Below are 21,085 nucleotides of genomic sequence, written 5' to 3' on the forward strand. Positions count from 1 at the left end.
CATTTTGCAAATACACACGTGGACATACAGTAGGGCCCGCTGCATCCAGTAGCAATGCTGAATGCTTAAGACTGCCTCCCGGCAGAGGTTCCTCCACATCAGACTTTCATGTGTTCGGGCATATTATCCTACAGTCTCACGGTTGTCTTTGTAACGTTCTCATGTGATATCAGATGTGTGATCATGAAGAAAATATCTGTGCTTACACAGTGTCTTGCAGCGTATAATCTCTGTGTCCTGCAAACATGGGAATTAAGGTTCCTGATACCGCTGATACATTTGGGTTTTTGTTATTTATGTTGTGGCAAATGAGGAGATGAGAACACAAATAGCTCCATAAAGCCTCTAAGAGAATAGCTGGAACTAGAACCATATCCTTCTTGCCTTTGCTTTGGAGTTAGAGGAAATGTTCTCAAATGAAGCGTATAAGTGGATTGAATGGCTGATCACTTGAGTAACAATCTTCTGCTAATGCTCATGTTTCATAATCTCTTATCTCTCAAGAGATTTTGATGGCTTTGTGTTTTAACACTGATGGATGCTGGAGCACAGGACCGATGTTTGTTTATTCTCAGACGAGGAGTTAACAGTTACTACTGGAAGACTTTTTTTAAATATTTTTTTTAATAAATCATCCAATGTAGGAGACTGGAATAATTTATGCATCAGTTTGGAAGGAGGAGGTGAATGACACAGTGATATTTGCTTAATCTTTTCCTTGAGAGCAGAGGAGGACGAGAGCTTGGAAGAGTCTTTTCTTCTGGTACCTTGCAGTTCCTGGTTACCTCTTAGTACCTAGCAAGCCATCAAAGTAAGGAGTGGAAGCCTTGTAGTGCGGTTGCAAGAAAGAGGTCTGTTCTTTTATTCCTGAATGATGGAGTGATCTAGGAATTAGTATTTCCGCCAAAACTTACTTTGGCCTGCCTCCAGAACACATACATAGAATCATAGAATTGCTGAGGTTGGAAGGGACCTTTAAGATCATCAAGTCCAACCTTTAACCTACCCTGACAAAAGCCACTTCTAAACCATGTCCCTAAGTGCCCCATCTACCCTTTTTTTAAACACCTCCAGGGATGGTGAATCCACCATCTCCCTGGGCAGCCTATTCCAATGTTTAATAACCCTTTCAGTGAAAAAATGTTTCCTAATATCCAATCTAAACCTCCCCTGACATACATACATCAGAAAGCACAGTCTAAAAGACTTGTTCTTTCCCTGCATGGCAAGAAAGCACTAGTTGTGCTCTCTAAGGCATTGGGGATGTTTTGTTGTTCTGTGGAGTGCTGTGTATATGAGAGAGAGTGCCGCTCTTTGAGTCCTGCATTAGTTAGAACATACACTTGACTCTCTGGAATAGCAGTGAGAATTGATTATGCCCAGCTTACCAGGTTTGGATATATAGTGACTTCTTTCTCTGAGAAAACAGGAATGAAACTCTGAGCGTAACTATAACTGGCTCATCAACTGGAGTAAAATTGTTGATTTGCATTTATAAATGCGATATTAATCAATATAAAGTGAGTACAGATTACTTTTGAAATAACAATACACCAGGAAATTTTAAAAGTTCTTCTGAAAAAGCCCAGGCTATTCTGTAAGCCCATTTATTGCTTCCCAGGCTTCAGCTGTAGATGGCAACGCTCAACGCTACCCTGCAGAGGGCAGCAAAAAATTGTCTACCCTGCTCAGCGTATTTTCATCTGGCACTAGGTTTCATCAGCGAGTGTCAGATCCCCGGGCTGGATTTCTAACGTTGATAGCAACTTAGATCTGTGTTCCCCAGTGAAACTGATTCATGGCCCTGATTAGTTTCTCATTTTTTTAATTTCACTCCAAAGTTATACTTAGTGCACTGAAAAATTTCTCCCATGGCTGAGAAAAGAACATCACTTGACTTTGGGCTTAATATATTTTTTTACTATGCCTGTGGGAGATGTCCCACTGTATTTAATAAAGATGAAACTAACAGAATTCTGTGGAAGCAAACCCGCCTTTTTCAGATTTTTTTTTAAAAGGATAACCAAAATGTCTTTATAACATCAATTAGGATTACTTTCTTCCTGTATGGTTACAAAATTCCACCAGTACCGTAGTCTTCAAGCCATTTTCTGTGCCCTCTGTAAATCAAGTTTGTTTTTGCAGCCTGCACCTTTAATTGCAGTCAGCCTTGTCTATCTTGACTGTCTTGATATTTGAGGAGAAATTGTCTTGAATGCCTGTCTTGCCAAGCTGATTGTATTTTAAATGATTGTAAACTTAAAAGATTTGTTTTCAGTTCCCCTTTAAGGTTAAAACTGACACCGCCCCCACCAGCTTTGGAAAAAATGGCATCAGGGTTTTACAGCAGAGATGAATTGCGCTCTCTAGGGATATGTTGGCAAATGTAACTTCATTTGTCTTGGCCCTGCTTGTTAGGAAAGGGGCTTAATGTAAAGCTTGATCTGAATGCTCTCAAACATCAGTGGGATTAGAAAACCAGGTGCAGACTTCTCAGAAAGCATCTCCCTGGAAGAATTTGAAACCAAGCTCACAGATTCCAATGTTTCTGTACTACAGAGTGTTTCAAATTCCATTATGAATCTTGCACTGAGCCTGTTTTGTGTTGACACAAGTGTGTCATTCTAGACAAGAATACATTGCAATTAAAAGCAACGTAAGGTAACACGTGAGCCAACAATTTAAGCCAAGAGTGTCAACCCTTCAGCCTGCTCAAATTATTGGAGGGAAAAGAGTCCCATTACAGGACCAAGATCATGTGTACACAAGCAACACATTAGCAGTAGATAAATCAGTTAGAAAATTTATAAGAAGTGTCAAAGATTTCTCAGTTAAATGCGCATACATCTCTAACAAGATTTCCCCATTCTATATCAACAGTATAAGATACCATTCAAAGGACAGAAGGCGCTACTGCAGGTTAATATCTTGCTGGGTTTATGTTGTGGGGGGAGATTTAGTAGCGTGGCATAATATGGTGACTCAGGAGGAGACCTGTGTGCAACTCTGAAGCTGCCCTTGCTTTTTTTCTCGTTTCCCTGTTTTACAGGTAGAGATAATGATACCAGCCTGTGCATAAAGTACTTCAAATTCTCTCAGCAAGAAATTTTGTCTAAATAGTGAGCTGTTTAAAAAAAAAAAAAAAAAAAAGAAAACAAAGCCAAACACAAAACAGAGTTTGGATTTTCCCTGAACAGGACAGCAAAGAAATGAAAACTTGCTTTGGGTGCATCTGTTGTTTCCTTTGAGGCCTACAGGGAATGATTTGCAAGAGGAAATAATTGAAGGAAATGTGTTCATATTTCCTGTTGATTAGGTACAGCATTTAATTCATACATCAGATTGAGACAGGGGTTTCTTGCTCTTATATAACCACAAAATCCAGCCCCTTTTAATGTCTTTTAAAGACACTGCTGCTTGACTTGTTGTTTTGTCCCACCTTTTAACTAGCATGCATTCGCTTTTAAGCAGAGAAAACGTCTCCAGTGTTGAGGGAACTACGTGAATAGTTTCACAGACTAAAGGAAAAATGCTGATGGCAGCAGCTTATCCTGACCATCTGCTGCTTCCAAGGACACCAGTGTAAATCCCATTGTAACAAAGGTCATTTTGTGAAGCTAGTGGATAAGTCTCTGTAGGCACGGAGAAGGAACTTTTGATAGTTACTCGCTGTGGTTCTGTATTGCAAACGTAGTCATCGGAGGCTTGAGTATTAGAGGATAAAATTGTGGTGGAGTTGTTAGTCCTGGGAGCACCAGCTGCTTCCTAGCATAGCTTCCTAGCTTGGCAGAAGAAACTAACCTACTGAAAAAAGCTGCAAAGTACACAATCCTACTAACTGTTTTTAGTGACGGAAACTGCTTCCTTTAAGCGTTTGGAATAGATCCTCAGCTGGTATAAACTGTTGCAGCTCATTACCCAAGCAGAAGCTCTATGCAATGCCTGTGTCATCTCTGAGCTAAAGCTCACGTTCAGTGTTTCATTATTGCTGTGGATTTTACTTCTTAATATAATGGGCTCTCTTTACATTCATTGTAGCTCTATTGTCCTTCACAGAGCAAAAAACATGAATGTGGCTCAATGTCTGCCTTTGTTTCTTTGCAGGTTGTTTTGGTTTGGGTGTGGTTTTTTCCACATTGAGGATAGCGAATTTCAGGACATGTAGCAGAAATCAGCCTAGGAAAGTTAACTTCTGGTAATTCAACAAGTCTTGATTCTCTGGCCTGAGTTATTTTAATCAAACCTTTTCTGTCTGCCTGCAACTTCTGCATTTAGACCTAGAAAATCTTTTCATTCTGTGATGCAGGAATTTAAGACTGAGTTGTATACATAAGTTGTATGTATTTGTGTATGAGCCGGAGGTCTCAGTTTGTTTTATTTCCCTGAAGGGAAAGTACCAGTTAATTCTGCTCAGTTCTTTTTGAGCTATTGGTCCTTAGTAAAATTTAAATTGAGCAATACATTTTCTGTGAGACCTAGGGTACCAGAGAATGCCAACTTCTCATTCTGCTGCTTTGCAGTTTTAATCAGTGTAGGTATTGCGGACTCTTGTTCCGACATTAAACAATATATTTAGTATTTCTATCTCTACCTCAGGAACGACTCCAGAACTTTCATGTTCTTACTGAGGAGTTCCTTCAGTTACTTAACACATACTAGAAAATATTTTGTTGTTTTTTTAATTATTTGATTACAGATAAAGTAATATCATTTCATCTGTAGTCTTTGTCCAGACACCTTATGGGTTTGTGAGTAAACGTTCAACATTGCAATATAGAATTGGCTGGGTACAGTCATCTGGGAATTGTGTAACTCCGTCTCCCGCTGTACGTGTTACATGCTCAAATGCTTCTGGGGGAGTAAATAGGTGTGACAGTGTGATTAAACAGGACCTATACTCTATGGCAGAGAGTACAACCTCCTTTTATGTAACTGCAGTTCCAGAGAGAAAGAAAAAGTATTTTAGCTGAGCAGGTCTTCACAGTGTTGGTGGCAGTAGTGTGGTAGAATTGGAGCAGCAAGACCAGAGGAACAGAATCACGGAATCTTCAGAGTTGGAAGGGACCTCTAGAGATCATCTAGTCCAACTCCCCTGCTAGACCAGGATTGCCTAAAGCACATCCCTCAGGGCTGCATCCAGGCGGGTCTTGAAAATCTCCAGAGAAGGGGACTCCACACCCTCCCTGGGCAGCCTGTTCCAGTGCTCTGTCACCCTCACTGTAAAGAAGTTTTTCCGTGTATTTGAACGGAACTTCCTATGTTCTAGCTTGTGCCCATTGCCCCTTGTCCTGTTGCTGGGAACCATTGAAAAGAGCCTGGCTCCGTCCTCCTTAAACCCACCCTTTAGGTACTTGTAAACATTAATCAGGTCCCCCCTCAACCTTCTCTTCTCCAGGCTAAAGAGTCCCAGCTCTTTCAGCCTTTCCTCATAAGGGAGGTGCTCCAGTCCCACAATCATCTTGGTTGCCCTACGCTGGACTCGCTCCAGCAGTTCCCTGTCCCTCTTGAACTGGGGAGCCCAAAACTGGACACAGTACTCCAGTTGTGGCCTCACCAGTGCAGAGTAGAGGGGGAGAATGACCTCCCTCGACCTACTGGCCACAGTCTTCCCTATGCAGCCCAGGATGCCATTGGCCTTCTTGGCGACAAGGGCACACTGCTGGCTCATGGATAATTTGCTGTCTACCAGGACCCCCAGGTCCTTCTCCTCAGAGCTGCTTCCCAGCATGTCCGCCCCTAACATATACTGGTGTTTGGCATTCTTCCTTCCCAGGTGCAGGACCCTACACTTGCTTTGGTTGAACCTCATGAGGTTCTTCTCTGCCCAGCTCTCCAGCCTGTCCAGGTCACGCTGGATGGCAGCACGGCCCTCTGGAGTGTCGGCCACCCCTCCCAGCTTGGTATCATCAGCAAACTTGCTGAGGATACACTCTGTCCCCTCATCTAGGTCATTAATGAATATATTGAACAAAATTGGTCCAAGTATTGACCCCTGAGGGACACCACTCGTTACAGGCCTCCAACTGGACTCTGTGCCGCTGATCACAAACAACCCTCTGAGTTCTGTCACTCAGCCAGCTCTCCATCCACCTCACTGTCACCTCGTCTAGCCCATACTTCCTCAGCTTCCTAATGAGGATGTTATGGGAGACAGTGTCAAAAGCCTTGCTAAGGTCAAGGTAGATGACATCTATGGCTCTCCCCTCATCCAGCCAACCCGTTATAACATCATAGAAAGCTATCAGATTGGTCAGGCATGATTTGCCCTTGGTAAATCCATGCTGACCACTTCCAGTAACTTCCTGTTCCTCTATGTGTTTGGAGACGACATCCAGAATGAGTCGCTCCATTACCTTCCCAGGGACAGAGGTGAGACTAACCGGCCTGTAGTTCTCTGGGTCCTCCTTCTTGCCTTTTTTGAAGATTGGAGTGATGTCAGCCTTCCTCCAGTCCTCAGGCACCTCTCCTGTTCCCCATGACCTTGCAAAGACAATGGAGAGTGGTCTAGCGATAACATCTGCCAGCTCTCTCAGCACTCGCGGGTGCATCCTGTCAGGGCCCATGGATTTATGAATGTCCAGCTTGGCCAAGTGGTCTCTGACCCGGTCCTCCTCAACTAAGGGAAAATCTTCCTCTCTCCAGACCTTCCCCCTTGCCTCCAGGGTATGGGATGCGTGAGGGACGGCTTTATCAGTGAAGACCGAAGAAAAGAAGGCATTCAGTAACTCTGCCTTCTCTGTGTCTTCCAAAGAAAGGGTGACAAAGCACCCTTTTTGTCAGGAGAGAAGCATGTTACATGTTTGGTCTGGATTTGATATGCCCTTAAGTGGACAATATTATAAAAATTAGAAACTTATTATAAAAATTAGAAACTGCATCTGCTCCAAAATAGCATATTTTGTGAAAATAAAATTTGTGTAGAGGAGGATAACAAGGAACATCTAGATTTTATGCTCTGCAGGCCTGTTAGATTCTTCTGCGTGGTTCCAGTTGCTGTACTTACTGCATTTTACCAAAATATACATGGTCTGATATGTAAAACCATTTGATACTGCATTGCAATTCAGAACCCCTCTTAAAACTCCCCTAGGGAGAAGGGGAAGGGTGTAAAGGGAAATTAATAAAGCTGCTACTTTAAACTTTTAATGAGTACATGTCATAGATAGGGATTACTTTGGTCATGTAGCCTGACCCTCTGTCTTGTGTTCAGTGTTGTGTTTATAAGTACCTTCAATTCTATATTCTTCAATTCTAGCTTTTCTGCATCATTCATACTTGATTTGTTTGATTGGGCCTTTAACTCTGCAGCTTGTAGTTTGCCAGAAGTGTGGTCTTTTCGGTGGGATTGGTCAGACATTGTAGATAAAGCCACTTAGATAAATGTTTCTCAGGCAGAGACTGCCTGTCTACTAGATAAGAACTACATCTAGTTCTATTATATGCACTTGTGTTAGTAGGTGGATTAGATTTAATTTGGTCTTTTGGAGAGAAGCAGTAAAACTGTTCTTCAGACAGATCTGGGATTTGGTTTAAGCACAGGTTTTCTTATGTGGTCTATAAAGTGCATTGTAGCCCTATAGTAATACTTTGTGTGTCTCGTTCCTGCCTGCAATTTTAAATGCTAACTTTAATGATGGTGCTTCTAATTATGCATGGAGGTAAATTCTCAGACGGAGCTGAGCCCTGGAGCGTGGGGAGAGGTGGGTCGGGACCCACGGAGCCCCTTTTGGGGTGGGGGGTTGGCCTTTCCCACCCCCTCCCCTCCCGGGGGGGGCTGGGTGCTGCTCCCTGGGTCCCCCCTGGACCCCCCCAACCCTGGCTGGATGAAGCCCCCCCCTTTGAACCCAGGGCTGTGGGGAATACCCTTGGTGTGAGCCCCTGTGGAGTAATTACTAAAATGATCAAAAATACAGCATTGTCACACATTAAGGAAAGGTATAAAATCAAAAAGCTTCTAGGGTAGAATACAGCCACAGCTGGGATGCGAAGAATCTGTGATTCCCTGTACAATATTGCTTGCAAAGCAACATGGGGGGCAAAGTGGAATGGAGAGCCCATGGTCTCTCCCTGTGAAAATCCAGCAGATATGGGAACGTGATGGTCCTGTGGAACTGACAAGCTGCATACTTAGTACCCTGAGCCAACAGTCTGTCGAATTTTGATGAAATGCTGTCCTTTGTGCGAACTTTGCTCATTATGATGTTGTTATAATACCAAAACACACCTCCATCCCAAAGGCTACCCGCCTCCAAGGTGCGACCACTCCTCCTGGAGTCTGCACCCTGAATTTTTTGTAAACTCTACCTTTAAATGTGAAGTGAGAGAATTTTACACCAGTCATAATAAAGGTATTTATAACTAGAGTCACTCAAACTCCACCTTGAAGGTAAAAAATAGTATAAAAATAGCCCAAGAAAGGGGGGATATCAGGGAAGACACCATCGTGAACAAGTCAAGGAGGACTCCATCACAGACTGCCTTTGACTTCTGGGACCGGTCAACGGGCTGAGCCTTTCTTCCCCCCCATAGGGACGCCTTTGGGTAAGACTTGGACTATACCGTGTGCTTCCTCGGGAAACTTAGAAATCTCTCTAGAGAGTCTTTTCCCTATATTCGTAGCCAGACCGTATTGTTTATAACCTTGTCGCGTGTTTTGTTTTATTTGCACGTGCTTTGCAGACAGGGTATTTATCACCAGCAACCGTAAGAACCTATATATCTGTTGCTTAAATAAATTGCACTGTTTAAGTAGCTGGTTGTTTCGGTTTCTCGTGGAACACGGCCAAAGAGGGTGGCCGTGCTAGTTCATGAGCACGACTAGACTGAAGGTGCAGTCCACTAATAGTGTATCCAGATCGTAACAGTTGAATGTATTAAACGCGACTGGGCTGATCGTGGTGAATTGGGCATCCCTCAGAATTTAAACCCAGCCGCACCTGGCCTCCCACCTGGGTGAGGAGTGTTAGAACGCAATGGGGTTTATTTTCTGCCAAAACCATTTTGCCCCTTAACGCAACAGTCCCCAGTGCCTAGGGTGGGGGGGGTCCCCAGGGTGTTCCCCCCCTGCCGTGCTGGGTGCAGGGAGACTCCAGGCACCCAGTGGGGGCGGGGGGGAACGACACACTTTTTATTTTCCAGGTGTTTGTGCCGGAGCAGCAGTGGCAGCGGGTGCACCATTGTCCCTGCAGGTGCGTCGAGTGCAGTCTGGGGTACCCCCTGGGGTGGGGGTGGGGTCAGGGGAAGGGGATGGTGGCCAGTGAGGCGAGCTCAAGTGGGGGCTTGGTGGTGGGGCTGGCGCTGTGGTGGCCGTCGTGGAATTTGATGTGCAGTTCTGCGATGGGGGATGTTGGGGATCCACTCGATGATGAAGGGGGTGGGCGCCTTCTGTGTCAGGGAGGTGTTTCCTGCTGGGGGGTGGGGGTAGACAACAACGACAAAAAGAGGATTAATTATTCCCTGAGGAATGTTATTTTCTAGTAAGGTGTGCCTGGGGAAAGGGGCTTTGTGGTGCCACTATTCCCTCTCCAGCCAGCTCTGGGGCGGGGGGGTGGGTTTCAAGGTGTGGGTGTTTTCCAGCTCCGCAGGTGCGGGGAGGAGGAGGAGGGAGACCCGGGCCCTGGCCCCTGGATGATTTTGTCCCAGGCAGGGCCCCATTTCCCTGGCACTGAGGAAGTCTGAGGCGTTTTCTCTGTGGGACGGCTGCCCCCCTGGGAAGTCGTTGGCCCGATGCGAGAGCCCTGAGGCCTTTGCTTGCTCCGGCAGCGTTTGTGTCTGACTCTTGCTGGTGTGGGGCGCCATGCTGGTTTTTTTTTTTCTTGTTAAGAAAGTGAATGATGGAGCGTTAGCCTGTGGAAAATGTTTCTATTTGGAGTGTTTGGGTGTGGTGGTGGTTGTTGTCCTTGGCTGGGTGCGGGGAGGGTCCCTGGCTTGTGGGTGCCTCCAGGCCCACCTTGCCCCCCCAGATGCCTCCCAGTCTGCCCCGTGTGTGGCTATGTTGCCCCCCTTGCCATGGTGGGTGGGCGGGCCTGGGTGCCCTAGGGATTTGGGGGGGTCCCTATCTTTGTGGGGTGTTGAACTGTTGTTTTGTTTTCCAGGTGACTGGAGGAGCAGCTAGGGGTGACTGGTGTGGTGAGTGTTTGGGGTTGTTTTGGCCTTTTTCCCTTGAGTGGGGGCTGGAGAAAGCTGGAGAAAGTATTTGAGATTTTTTTTTTTTTGGGTGGGAGGGTGGTCACCAACATCGAGCTGTGGCTGTGTGTATGTGGGAGGGACCCTTGGGTGGGATGCTGCCCTGGGTGGGGGTGTAAGGGGGGGGGGGGCGCCCTTTGGGCTTCAGGGCCCCTCTGGGTGAGGGTCTGGGGGAGCCCCTTTAGGTTTCAGGGCTCCCCTGGGTGGGGGTGTAAGGGGGGCCTTTAGGCTTCAGGGGCCCCCTGGGTGGGGGTCTGGGGGTCCCCCTTATGAGTGAGGCCCCTGTGTGTGGGTAGGAAGAAGGGGGGGAGTGGGGACCCCCTTAGCACTGGGGGGGTCCCTTGTGCCTGGGGACTGTTTTTTTGGGGGGGGACACACTTCTTGCTGTGCCCCCCTCCCCATCCCAGTTAGGGAGGAAGAATGAAGAATTCCTGGGGGGGGTCCTGGCCCCCCCCCTTCTCCATCCCAGGCAGGGAGGAAGAATGCAGCTCCACCTCGGGGCACCTGAAGAGCTCGTAGGAACTGTCCCGGTTTCGCACCAAGGTGCAGGTGATCTCCAGCAGCAGGTGAGGATTAACAGAGAATAAATTGAATCTTAACTGATGCCGGGCTGGGGAGAGCTGCTTTGGCTTGTGCTGCTGGTCAGCTCGGGTGGGCGTGGGGGCACAGGGGGGGCTGGTGCTGGTGGTCCTGAGGCCTCACTGCTGCAGAGACGGCGACTCGTGCTCCTGCAGCACTGACAGGATGGATTTAACTGTGCTGAGAGCCCCGAGTGGGTGCTTAAGTCTGGTTTTACATCCCATGCTCATGTAGGAAAGAGAAGGTAAAGCAGCAAGGACACTTGCCCGCACTAGGGGCTGCAACCTCCCCCTTGGGGGAAGCATTTCAATTAGAGCTGGGGAGGGGCGATGACAGGGAATAAAGTCTCTCAGCTTTAAGCCTGGCTGGGTTTATTCCTGCAGCCCCAGCTTGTGCTGTTTTTGTGCTCTGCCAAATGCTGAGAGCGGGGACCCCCTGGATGTGGAGAGGAGGATAAAGGAGCTGCGGAGCAGAGACCGATGGGGGCTTTGATGGGACAAGAGAGGGGAAGGGAGATGAAGTGCCACAAGGTGCCCTGGCGATGGAGGAAGGTATTTGCTCTAAAGCTTTAAAAAGAGGCAACTGAATGTAACAGGCTTCCCTCCCCCCAGCCCCCACCCCCATATTTAGACGGCGTGCTCTGAAGTGCTATATTTCTGTCTGGCTTTCAGTGGTGCGTTTCCCCAGCAGCCCAGTAGCATCTCTCTCGGGCAGTGCCACTGGCCAGATGTCCCTCCTCCTTGCGTAGCACACAAAAAACCTTGTAGTCCAATTATAACTATGTATTTTGGAGAGGGAGAGTGTTATGGTATCAATTCGCAGCTGTGCAAGTGAAATTAGTGCCAGAGCAAAGTCAAATACTTTTATAGCGTAAGTATTTTTATTTGGTGTATATAAACCTAACACTCACCTTTTCACCGAAAGGGAAGGGACAAGGCATTTCCCAACACCAGTGAGAAGGTTTACTGTTAGGCTAAGAACGTGTTCAAAATGGTAGCAATTAGACTTAATCCTGACTTTAAGAGTTGAGCTGGCGCTGGCTTTTGCAGGCTGTGCTGTGTTTGGAGCTGAGCTGTTTCCCCAGAATCCTCCTGTAGCTCAGCTCCTGTCCTGTCCCTCTGACGGAATTCCTCTACTCCCTTCCAGGCTATTTTTTAAAATGCTGAGCTATAATTGGGGATTTTTGTTTTCCAGGTGCCTCGTCGTAGGCGTCTCGTGCTGCTCGAGAGATGCCCCAGCCCAGGTTTGCAGCTGGTGGCGGAGCCCCCCTGAGGGGAAGGGGCCAGCCCTGGGTCTGGGTGTTTTGGGCATTTTTTTGGCGTGAATAGAAGGATGTCTGTGTGTCTCAGGGTTGCGAGGATGTCATTTGGGGGTACCTCGACGTCATTGGGGCAGCGATGATGCAGCGGAGGAGCAGGTGAGTGGGGGATGTGGGGTTACGTGAGGGTGTCCCAGAAGAGGTCGTTCACAGCCCCAAAACGTCTGAAAATCTTGGGATGCATTAAAAAATGTGAAAATCTGTAACTATGGGCGTGAGGCATTGAAATAGAGAACAATCTCTCATTTATATATAAGAAATACATATATTGAGAAATAATATGTATGTAAAATAAGTTCAAAATAAAACCCTCTATGTCTAAGAACTCTATGATTCTGTGCTTCTGTGTTATACAAAAGATCCTAGAAAATAAAAATATTTAAAAAAATGTATTTATAAAGAGATATTAGTATCAAAAAAGATGTGTAAGCAGGCAGTCTAAATAGATATTCTGTATCATAAATGTTAATGTATAAGTCTAAGTAGATTTTCTATATGAGTGCAAACAGGAAATGTAAATTCCCTAAATAATGTGTAAATAATTAAGGGGGTGCTGCCGCCCGGCGGCTGAAGGCTGGTCCTGCAGGTGTGCGCTCCTCCGTGCACTGTGACCCCGCCTCCGGCCCGCCTTGGCCCCGCCCCCGGCGGCGCTGTGCGTTGATTCCGCAGCTCGTGCGCATGCGCGGCTTTGCGGAGGCCGGTCTCGAGAGCGCGGCGGCCGGAGGGCAACCCAGGACCGCCGGGACTCCGTCGAGCTGCCCGCGGCCTCGAGCGGGATCGGTGCAGCCCGCCCGGCCTCGAGAGCGGCCGTCGGCGCTCCAGTATCGGCTGTTACGCGTTACCGCGCCGCCGGCAGTGCCCGGCAGTTTTCCTGTTGTCCATTTCCATGGCCCCTCAGTCCGCCGACGCGCCTCTCTATGGCACTTTGGTCCTCCGGGGTGCCGCGCAGTCAGCCGACGCGCCTCTCTATGGCACTTTGGTCCTCCCGGGCGCCCCTCAGTCCGCCGACGCGCCTCTCTATGGCACTTTGGTCCTCCCGGGCGCCCCTCAGTCCGCCGACGCGCCTCTCTATGGCACTTTGGTCCTCCCGGGCGCCCCTCAGTCCGCCGACGCGCCTCTCTATGGCACTTTGGTCCTCCCGGGCGCCCCTCAGTCCGCCGACGCGCCTCTCTATGGCACTTTGGTCCTCCGGGGCGCCCCTCAGTCAGCCGACGCGCCTCTCTATGGCACTTTGGTCCTCCCGGGCGCCGCGCAGTCCGCCGACGCGCCTCTCTATGGCACTTTGGTCCTCCCGGGCGCCCCTCAGTCCGCCGACGCGCCTCTCTATGGCACTTTGGTCCTCCGGGGCGCCGCGCAGTCAGCCGACGCGCCTCTCTATGGCACTTTGGTCCTCCGGGGCGCCCCTCAGTCAGCCGACGCGCCTCTCTATGGCACTTTGGTCCTCCCGGGCGCCGCGCAGTCAGCCGACGCGCCTCTCTATGGCACTTTGGTCCTCCCGGGCGCCCCTCAGTCAGCCGACGCGCCTCTCTATGGCACTTTGGTCCTCCAGGATCCAGGAACTGCTCATCAGTCTTCTGGAAATCACCTGGTTCCAGCACTCTTCTAAAACCATAAAACACGATTAACAATTAACCACGAAAATATCTGAAAAGCGCAAAAATAAAGTGACGCCTGCAGAACTCTCTTCTCTATAGCAACAACTAGACAGAACTCAAACAAAAGCGGTAAGAGAATCACCAGAGGCAAGCGCCCAATGGAAATAAAAATGACTGTTGCTTTGCCTGCTGGGAACTTAAGGCATAAGAAAAGGAGCTGCTGCTCCTCTGGCCACCTTTTTGTCTTCTGGGGCTTGTCCCCGCCCCTTTCTCCAGGGGATTGTGGGAAGGGCAGTGGGCGGGGCCCGATGGCAGTGGGCGGGGCCCGGGGTATATGAGCCACAGGCTCGGCTCAGGAGCTTGTTCTGCTGCTGGGCTCCTCTGGGGTTGGTGCTCTGCTGGTCCTTCACTTGGCTGCAGCTTTCGGGCAGGCATGTTTTGGTATTTAGGGAGGCAGAGGTAAGAAGGCTGAGCTAAGACCTTCAGGACCAGTACACATCCTGCTACCTGTATAGTGGAAAGTTGACTGGTATGCAGCTTTTTTGTTTCCTTTTTTTCAGGTCAGTAACTTTGTGATGAGTGTTTAGGGGATGCCCAGATCGTTTAATAGTGTGCTTTTCTTTATTCTAGGAGTGATGCATTTTCCTAGAATTCCTGACTTTATTGAAGATGGGCCTGTGTTTTTTTCTACCAGTTTCACAGTATGCTCTGTGAGTTGCTGATCTTGTTTCTCTTAATTGGGTTGATGATGAGATTATGTTGTAGGGGTTAGGGTGAGCATTTTGTATGTATCTGCATATTGTACTTTAGCACTTCTCAAGAAAGCAGCAGGGATGTAAGGCATAGTGTCATTCAGGGTATGGTATGGCTCATCACCTTTCTCCATTGCCCAAAGAGTGCTGTGGTGTCCCTAGAGTTTTTGCAGCTTGCAGCAGGCCCTTCGTAGATTGTGTCAGGGCATTACTTATTTTGTGGGTCTATAGCAGAGCCCAGAGTCTGTGGGAAGACAGAAGATAGGAGGTGCCTGCTGAAGACAGGGCATGGCTCAGAAGAGCAGCTCCTGAGGAGTGGCTGACACAGGGGTTTCAGGGTTGCAAATATAGAATGGGAGCTGTCAAGAAGAAGTGGGGGTCCTTCCCTGACGGTTGAGGAGAAGAGAAGGGCTTTCTAAAGTTTTGGCGCTGGGGGTTGGCTAGGAAATGGAGGCAGGTTCATCAGTCTTTGTCATATCGGTTTTGCATTTGGATTTGGGTGTCAAGAGGGTCTGGTCTGTTCTAGTCTCTTGCATTTGAGGTGAGCTGGACAGTATTGAGGAGGAGCATAGGACTGGTGATTTCACAGAAATGCAATGGTAATTTTGTGTTTGTTGGTATCTTAGGTGTCATAAATAATTGTTGCTGCAGCCTCTGACTCTGGAATCAGTGTGAAACAGGTGAGTGGATTGCCATGGCACCTCTGAGGATGAAGGTGCTGTAGAAGAGGTTGGCCTCTACTATCAGGGTGGTCACTGCTGGAGCCATGGTTTCTTTTTCTTTTACAGATGAAGAGGAACCTGGTGACTGCAGGAACACATCAGTTAGCTGTTTGTTGTGGGTTTTTTGTCAAGGATGAATTCAGACTCCTGGCTGTCTGAAAGCTAAGTAGAGGCATGGGCGCTGGAGGGGGGGCAAGGCTGACAGTTTCAGGGAGGAGTTTTCAAGTCAGGGTAGAGCAGAGGGCTATCCAGGAGGAGTCTCCTCTGAGTAGGTAAAGGGAGTGGGTTACTCTTCAGCACAAAGCTAGTGTGTGCTGGGCAGGGCAGTTCTGGCTTGTGTCTGTTGTTGTGTTGTTTGCGTGCTCTGTCTTCTGTGTCTTGGACTTTCCTTAGGTTTTGATGTCCTTGTTTCTCTTTGCACTCAAGGGGTACAGCATGTGCCTTGGGCAGCCCCTGTAGAGTCTCGAATGCCTGTGCTAATTGCAGAGCGCCCAATGGGCACTTCTTGCATAACAGTTTTAAAGTGCAGATCGGACTTGCCTCTCGGAAGTTTCTGGATGGTCCTCTTCTGCAGCATCGTTCGTGGCTGCATGAGCAGCTCTGTTCTCTGAGCTATAGCAGCTCTAGCCATCTGCTTTTATGAACTGGGATTTCTTCCCTGCATCCTTACATTCTCACGTCTTGAGGCCAGGCTTCCTGCACATATGTCATCTCCATTTTGACAGGAACTTCTTGGAATAGGCTGTTACATTGGACTCTTTTATGATTTTTATGACTTTGCCACAGAGCCTCCTCACATCCGTGCTGTGGCCATCGGTCGTCTTGCCCAACAGTGTCTCTTGTCTGAAAGTCATTCTTCTTGTGGAGAGTTTTCTCTCATCTTGGAGTCACGTTGTTGTCTATAGTGCTGTGTGGTGTGGGGCTGCGCGTGGGTGTGTTTGGTGTGGAGCTGCCCTGCCTGGGGGTGTAGAGTCAGGGGTAGGTGGAACAGCAATAAGTCTATGGGTAATATGTTGATCTGCCAAGACTGTTTAGCCAAAGGTTGTACAGTCATCTGGGATCAAGCAGCCATTGGCAGGGACAGTCATTTCCATAGTGTTTTATGGGGATGATTGGAGCCTCCTGGGAGGGCCTGTTTGGCAGTAGTGAAGCAGATTGAAGGTGTTAAGGCTTGTATGTGTGGGGACTAACATTGGGTCCAATTTTTTTTAATGGCAGGCTGTAGTTGGAGCCTAGATGATATTCCTAAATGGAAACAAGACCCCTGGAATTGTTCAGTTTCTGATCAGCATTTGGGTGACTTGTTTACTAATTTTTTCAGATGCAGAGGGACAAGATGTGCACCAAAGAGTCATGGAGAAGGCAAGCGGGACCCTGTAAGAAGGTGGGTCAGTTCACGGTGCTGGAGGGAAGATGTGACTGGTGGTTATGTCATTATATTATGGCTTGGTGGTGGGGTGTGGGTTTTTTTTTTTAATTTTGAAGATATGAAGTGATGAGTAAAGCAGGATATTGGCACCGGATGTGATTCTCGGGCAAGGTGGTCAATGAATAGTGGGCTGAAGCAGCAATTCTTCTCAGATGTTATATTGTGGGTGAAGTTTTTAGTGTCCTTTGTGTCTGTTTTACAGGTAGTCTGTAAGCCTCAAAGCGGCAGCCCAAAACCATGGAGGGCAGGTGGGCGAGAGGCCAGGGTAAAGGAGTAGGAGACAGGAATGGCTGTAGGCAGGCTGTGGTGTCGGGCAGTATGTCAGCATATGTCTTTTGCTTGGCTTTTTTTTTTTTCAGGTGCAGGACGCAGGCTCAGAGGGACTAAGCCGCATGCTGATGAGTGTGCTGAGAAGGGGAGGCGGTTGTGGGCCACATTGGTGTCTTAATAGTGAAGTATTATATGGCAACCTGGTTAATTATTTATCTTCTGGTTTTGCAGGTGCCCTGTGAGCCATCTTTGGAAGTGGATGAGCATTAGAGGTGAGCTGAGGCAGCAGTGAGGAGGAGCTCGTGGCTGGTGATTTCTCACATGTGCAACAGTAATTTTGTTTCTTGGTATCTCAAGCAATGATGGCCACAGCATTTGACTCTGGAAGGAGCAGGTGAATGGAATCCCATTGTGCTTTTGAGGAAGGGGAAATTGTGGAAGAGGTTGGCGGTGGCCTCTCTGAAACTTCTTGCTGTCACTGTTTGGTTTTCTTTAATTGTAGGTGATGAGGAGGAACCTGGTGACTACAGGAATGTCCCAGATAGTTGATGTGCTGTTTTTTTGTGTGTTTTTTTTTTTTTGTTGACATTGGATTTAAGACCTCCAGCCCTCTGAAAGCTAAGTTGAGTGGCCAGGGCTGGGAGGGGAGAAGTTTGTGATTTGCAGGGAGGCATCTTAAAATTAGAGAAGGGCAGAGGGCTGTCCTGGAGCTGTCCCCTTTGGGCAGGTAAAGGGAGTGGGTTAGTCTTCAGCACAATGCTAGCATGAGCCGGGCAGGGTGGTTCCAGCCTGCATCTGTTGTGTTGTTTGTGTGGTCTGTCTTCTGTGTCCTAAACCTTCCTTGGGTCTCGATGTTCTCTTTACACTTGAGGAGCACAGCCTGTACTTCAGGCACCATCCCAAGAGTCTTGAATGCCAGTACTCATCGGCACTGCCCCAGTCAGGCCCTGCTTTTCTTGCATTATAAGCTTAAACAGTGGATCAGTCTTGCATCTCGGAAGTTTCTGGGTGGTCCTCAACTGCAGCATTGTTCCTGGCTGTGTGAGCAGCTCTGTTCTCTAGCCATCCATTTTCAGTGACTGGGACTTCTTCCCTGTATCCTTAAGTTCTTAGGTCTTGAAGCCAGGCTTCCTGCACGTACATCTCAGTTTGAGTCACTTGTTGTCCCGGACCATTACATTGTACTCATTTCTTGGGGTTTCCCTAGAGCCTTCTCGTGTCACCATTGTGGTCTTGCAGGTCTTCTTGCCCAACAGTCGCTTATGTTGGTGTCATCCTTCTTGCTGAGAGTTTTCCCTCATCTGTGAGGTGCATTGTTTGTAGTGTTTTGTGTAATGTCGGTCTGTGCTTGTGTGTGTTTGGCTCGGAGCTGCTATGCCTGGTCATGTAAACTCTGGGGTAGGTGGAACATCAATCAGAGTCCATGGTTAGTTTGTTGATCTACCTAGACTGTTGAAGCAAAGGTGGTACAGTCAACTCCCATCAAGTAGCCATCAGCAGGTTGTGTGGGCAGCTCTTTAATGGGGTTGTTCTGGGATGAGCAGAGCTATGTGGGAGGGGCTGTTCAGCAGTAGTGAAGCAGACTGCATCACGAAGATGTTAAGGCTGCTTTGTGTGGGGTGTAATGTTTGTATGTTGTGTGTTTTTTTTCTTTTTTCTTAATGTCAGGCTGTAATTGTACTCCAGATGGTATTTCTAAGGCAAAACAAGACCTTTTTGAGGGGGTGTGTGTGTCACATGGGGTTCCCCCTAAAAGAGGCAGTTCACAGCCCAAAAAATGCCTGAAAATTCATGTGGGGAATGTGTGTTTAAAAAAAATAATAAAACCTGTATATATGAGGCATTGAAATAAAGAGCAATTTCTCATTTTTATACATATTGAAAAATATGAGTATGTATATAAAAAGGAGTTCAAAATAAAAACCTGTATCTACTATATTATATAAAGGATGTTATTGTATTAAAAGATCTGTCCCATAGCCCATTTTTGCCTTCATGGTTCTCTCTCGGTCTCACTCCCTGTTGCTTCCTCCTGTCTGATCTGTAGCCCATAGCTGTTCTTTCCCCTGTGGCTCCCTTTCCCTGTTTTTTCACACCCCCCCCCCCTTCTCTGCCCTGTAGTAGATTGCTGTTGTATTGGGTTTAAGTGACAAGGTTTTGTTGGCTGAGTTGCGGGGGGCAGGGGCTGCAGGGGTGGGTTCTGTGAGAAGACACCAGAAGCTCCCCCCATGTTGGGCACAGCCATCTCAGAGAGGGACCTGCTGCTGGTCAAAGCCGAGCCCATCAGCAACACTGGCCAGGAGTGGAGCAGAGAGTCCCTGCAACACGTGGCAGCCCGGCTGTTGGAGAGGAAAAAGAGTGTGAGGAGGAAGGAGCAGCAGAGACAGTGTGAGATGAACTGACCACAGTCCTGACTCCCTGACACCTGCATTGTCCGGGGGTATGATGTAGAGAAGATGATCCCAGAAAAAGAGAGGGGTGGTGGGAAGGTGTTTTTTTAAATTAGTTCTTATTTCTTGTTAATTGATTGACAATAAGTGAATTTCCCCAAGTTGAGTCTGTTGTTCTTGTGACTATGAGCGATCTCTTTGTCCTTGTCTCAACCTACAAGCTCTTTCATTTTAACTTCTCCCCTTGTCTTGTTGAGGAAGGGCAATGATAGAGAGGATGGGTGGGTACCCAGGGACCAGCCAAGGTCAATCCACCACAGATTACTTCTATTAAGCTTTGTGTCCTTGTTTTTTAATGCTTGACTATGTTTCTTTTACCCAATCTCTTTTGAAACTTTATTTCTCTGTTTCCATCCCTTTCTTAAATTCTTGCTTAGGTTTGTTGAACCCAGTTTGTTTTAAAATTTTCTTGCTACTTTTCCCTCTCTCTGTCTCCCCAAATTAATTTTAATTTCTTTCTCATGTTCATGTACCCTGTCGCTTTTCATAATTCTCTTCCTCAATCTCTTTCTATGCAGTTCTGCGTACCTATCTTCTAAGGCTTCGGTATGATTCTCATATCCTATGCCTTTCAAAACTTTGTGTCTATATCTCCTCCTAGCCATCTCCCTGCCTATAATTCCCAATTCTTCCCTCTCTTTTCAACACACTGTCACTTTTTTCATTTTTTTCCTGCATCTGCCTGACATTTCTTTGCTTATGTTTCTTGTACCCTGTCGCTTCTCAAAATTTTCTTTCAATGTGTACTTCTGCCTGGGTCCCTGTTTCTATTTCGTATTTCTTGATCATGTTTCTTTTCCCCTGCTCCTGTGTGTTGTCTCGTCTTATCCTGCTGGTTACTTCCACCTCTCTCCCCTGGTCCCCGTCTGTCTCATTTATTTCTCTATCTCTTGTGTTTTTTTTTCACTTTTTTCTTCCCTTTTGTCCCTCTGTCCTGCTGCCTTTGGGCGCTGAACCTTGTAGCCAACTCACTGCCAGGCTTTCTTGGGCATGTTAAGGAATAAACACTTCCTACCTCCTCTGTGCCCCCTGGAGGCACTTGCTGCCCCCAGGGTGCAGAGCTCATTGCCAGGGACAGGCTCAGGGGAGGGGGTGATGTGCTGTGGGGCTTTGGCAATGGCCCCTCTTCCCATTGGGCTCCAGCTGGGGCTGAGGCAGCCCAGGTGAGACCCATGAGGGGAGGATGGGCTGGGCCAGGCTCAGGTTCAGCCAGTGAGGCTGAGGTCACAGCTGGCTCTGCTGTGCTGAGGGGCCTGCCTGGTCACAGCTGCCTGCTGGAGCTGGCTGAAGAGTGACACAAAGGGGGTTCCACAGGCATGTGCCTCCAGCAAGGCACAGACAGTTCCCATGGTGAGGAATGATCCCTCCCAGCCATCCCCGACAGAGCGCACCACCAGCACAGAGCGCCAGGAGCTCGCTGCCTCTGTTGTCTGCACGTGTGAGCCACCGTGCCTCTGGGATGCCTCATGGGAGAAGATCATCGAGGCACCCACCACCCACCACCCGCTCCTAGGCAGGCAAGGGTCAGGCTTCCAGCACCACCGAGGAGCAAGGGGCAGAGAGAGAAGCCTCTAGGCCATGAAGGTCTCCCACCTGTGCCAGGAGCTGTGGTGAGTCACATGCCCTCTCATGTGTGTCCAGGCCCTTCCCTGCCATGCTTCTCGTGATCTCTGCCTGTGTCTTTGCCTGTCCTAGACTCTGGCTTCCCCAAAGTTTCTGCTCTTCTGCCAATGCCACCCTGTACTCCGTCCCCTTCTCCGTTTCCTTTCTGCGCCTCTGCCTTCC

At 48.1% G+C, this 21,085-nt stretch overlaps 2 long non-coding RNA genes across 3 annotated transcripts; both read left to right on the plus strand.

Moving 5' to 3' along the window:
• Positions 1–10,661: 10,661 nt before the first annotated feature.
• On the plus strand, positions 10,662–12,666 carry LOC128918156 (uncharacterized). Its single transcript, XR_008469454.1, has 3 exons — positions 10,662–10,751; positions 11,148–11,315; positions 11,959–12,666. It is a non-coding gene; the product is annotated as an uncharacterized LOC128918156 (long non-coding RNA).
• A 911-nt stretch (positions 12,667–13,577) lies between these two features.
• LOC128918149 (uncharacterized) lies at positions 13,578–18,715 on the plus strand. 2 transcript variants are annotated; one of them, XR_008469450.1, is made up of 5 exons: positions 13,578–13,806; positions 14,308–14,387; positions 15,056–15,109; positions 15,218–16,573; positions 17,082–18,715. It is a non-coding gene; the product is annotated as an uncharacterized LOC128918149 (long non-coding RNA). The 2 variants fall into 2 exon arrangements; XR_008469451.1 differs by having other exon boundaries at positions 15,218–16,535.
• Positions 18,716–21,085: the final 2,370 nt, after the last annotated feature.

This window comes from Rissa tridactyla, chromosome 15, assembly GCF_028500815.1.
Source record: "Rissa tridactyla isolate bRisTri1 chromosome 15, bRisTri1.patW.cur.20221130, whole genome shotgun sequence".
NCBI classification, from domain to species: Eukaryota; Metazoa; Chordata; class Aves; order Charadriiformes; family Laridae; genus Rissa; species Rissa tridactyla.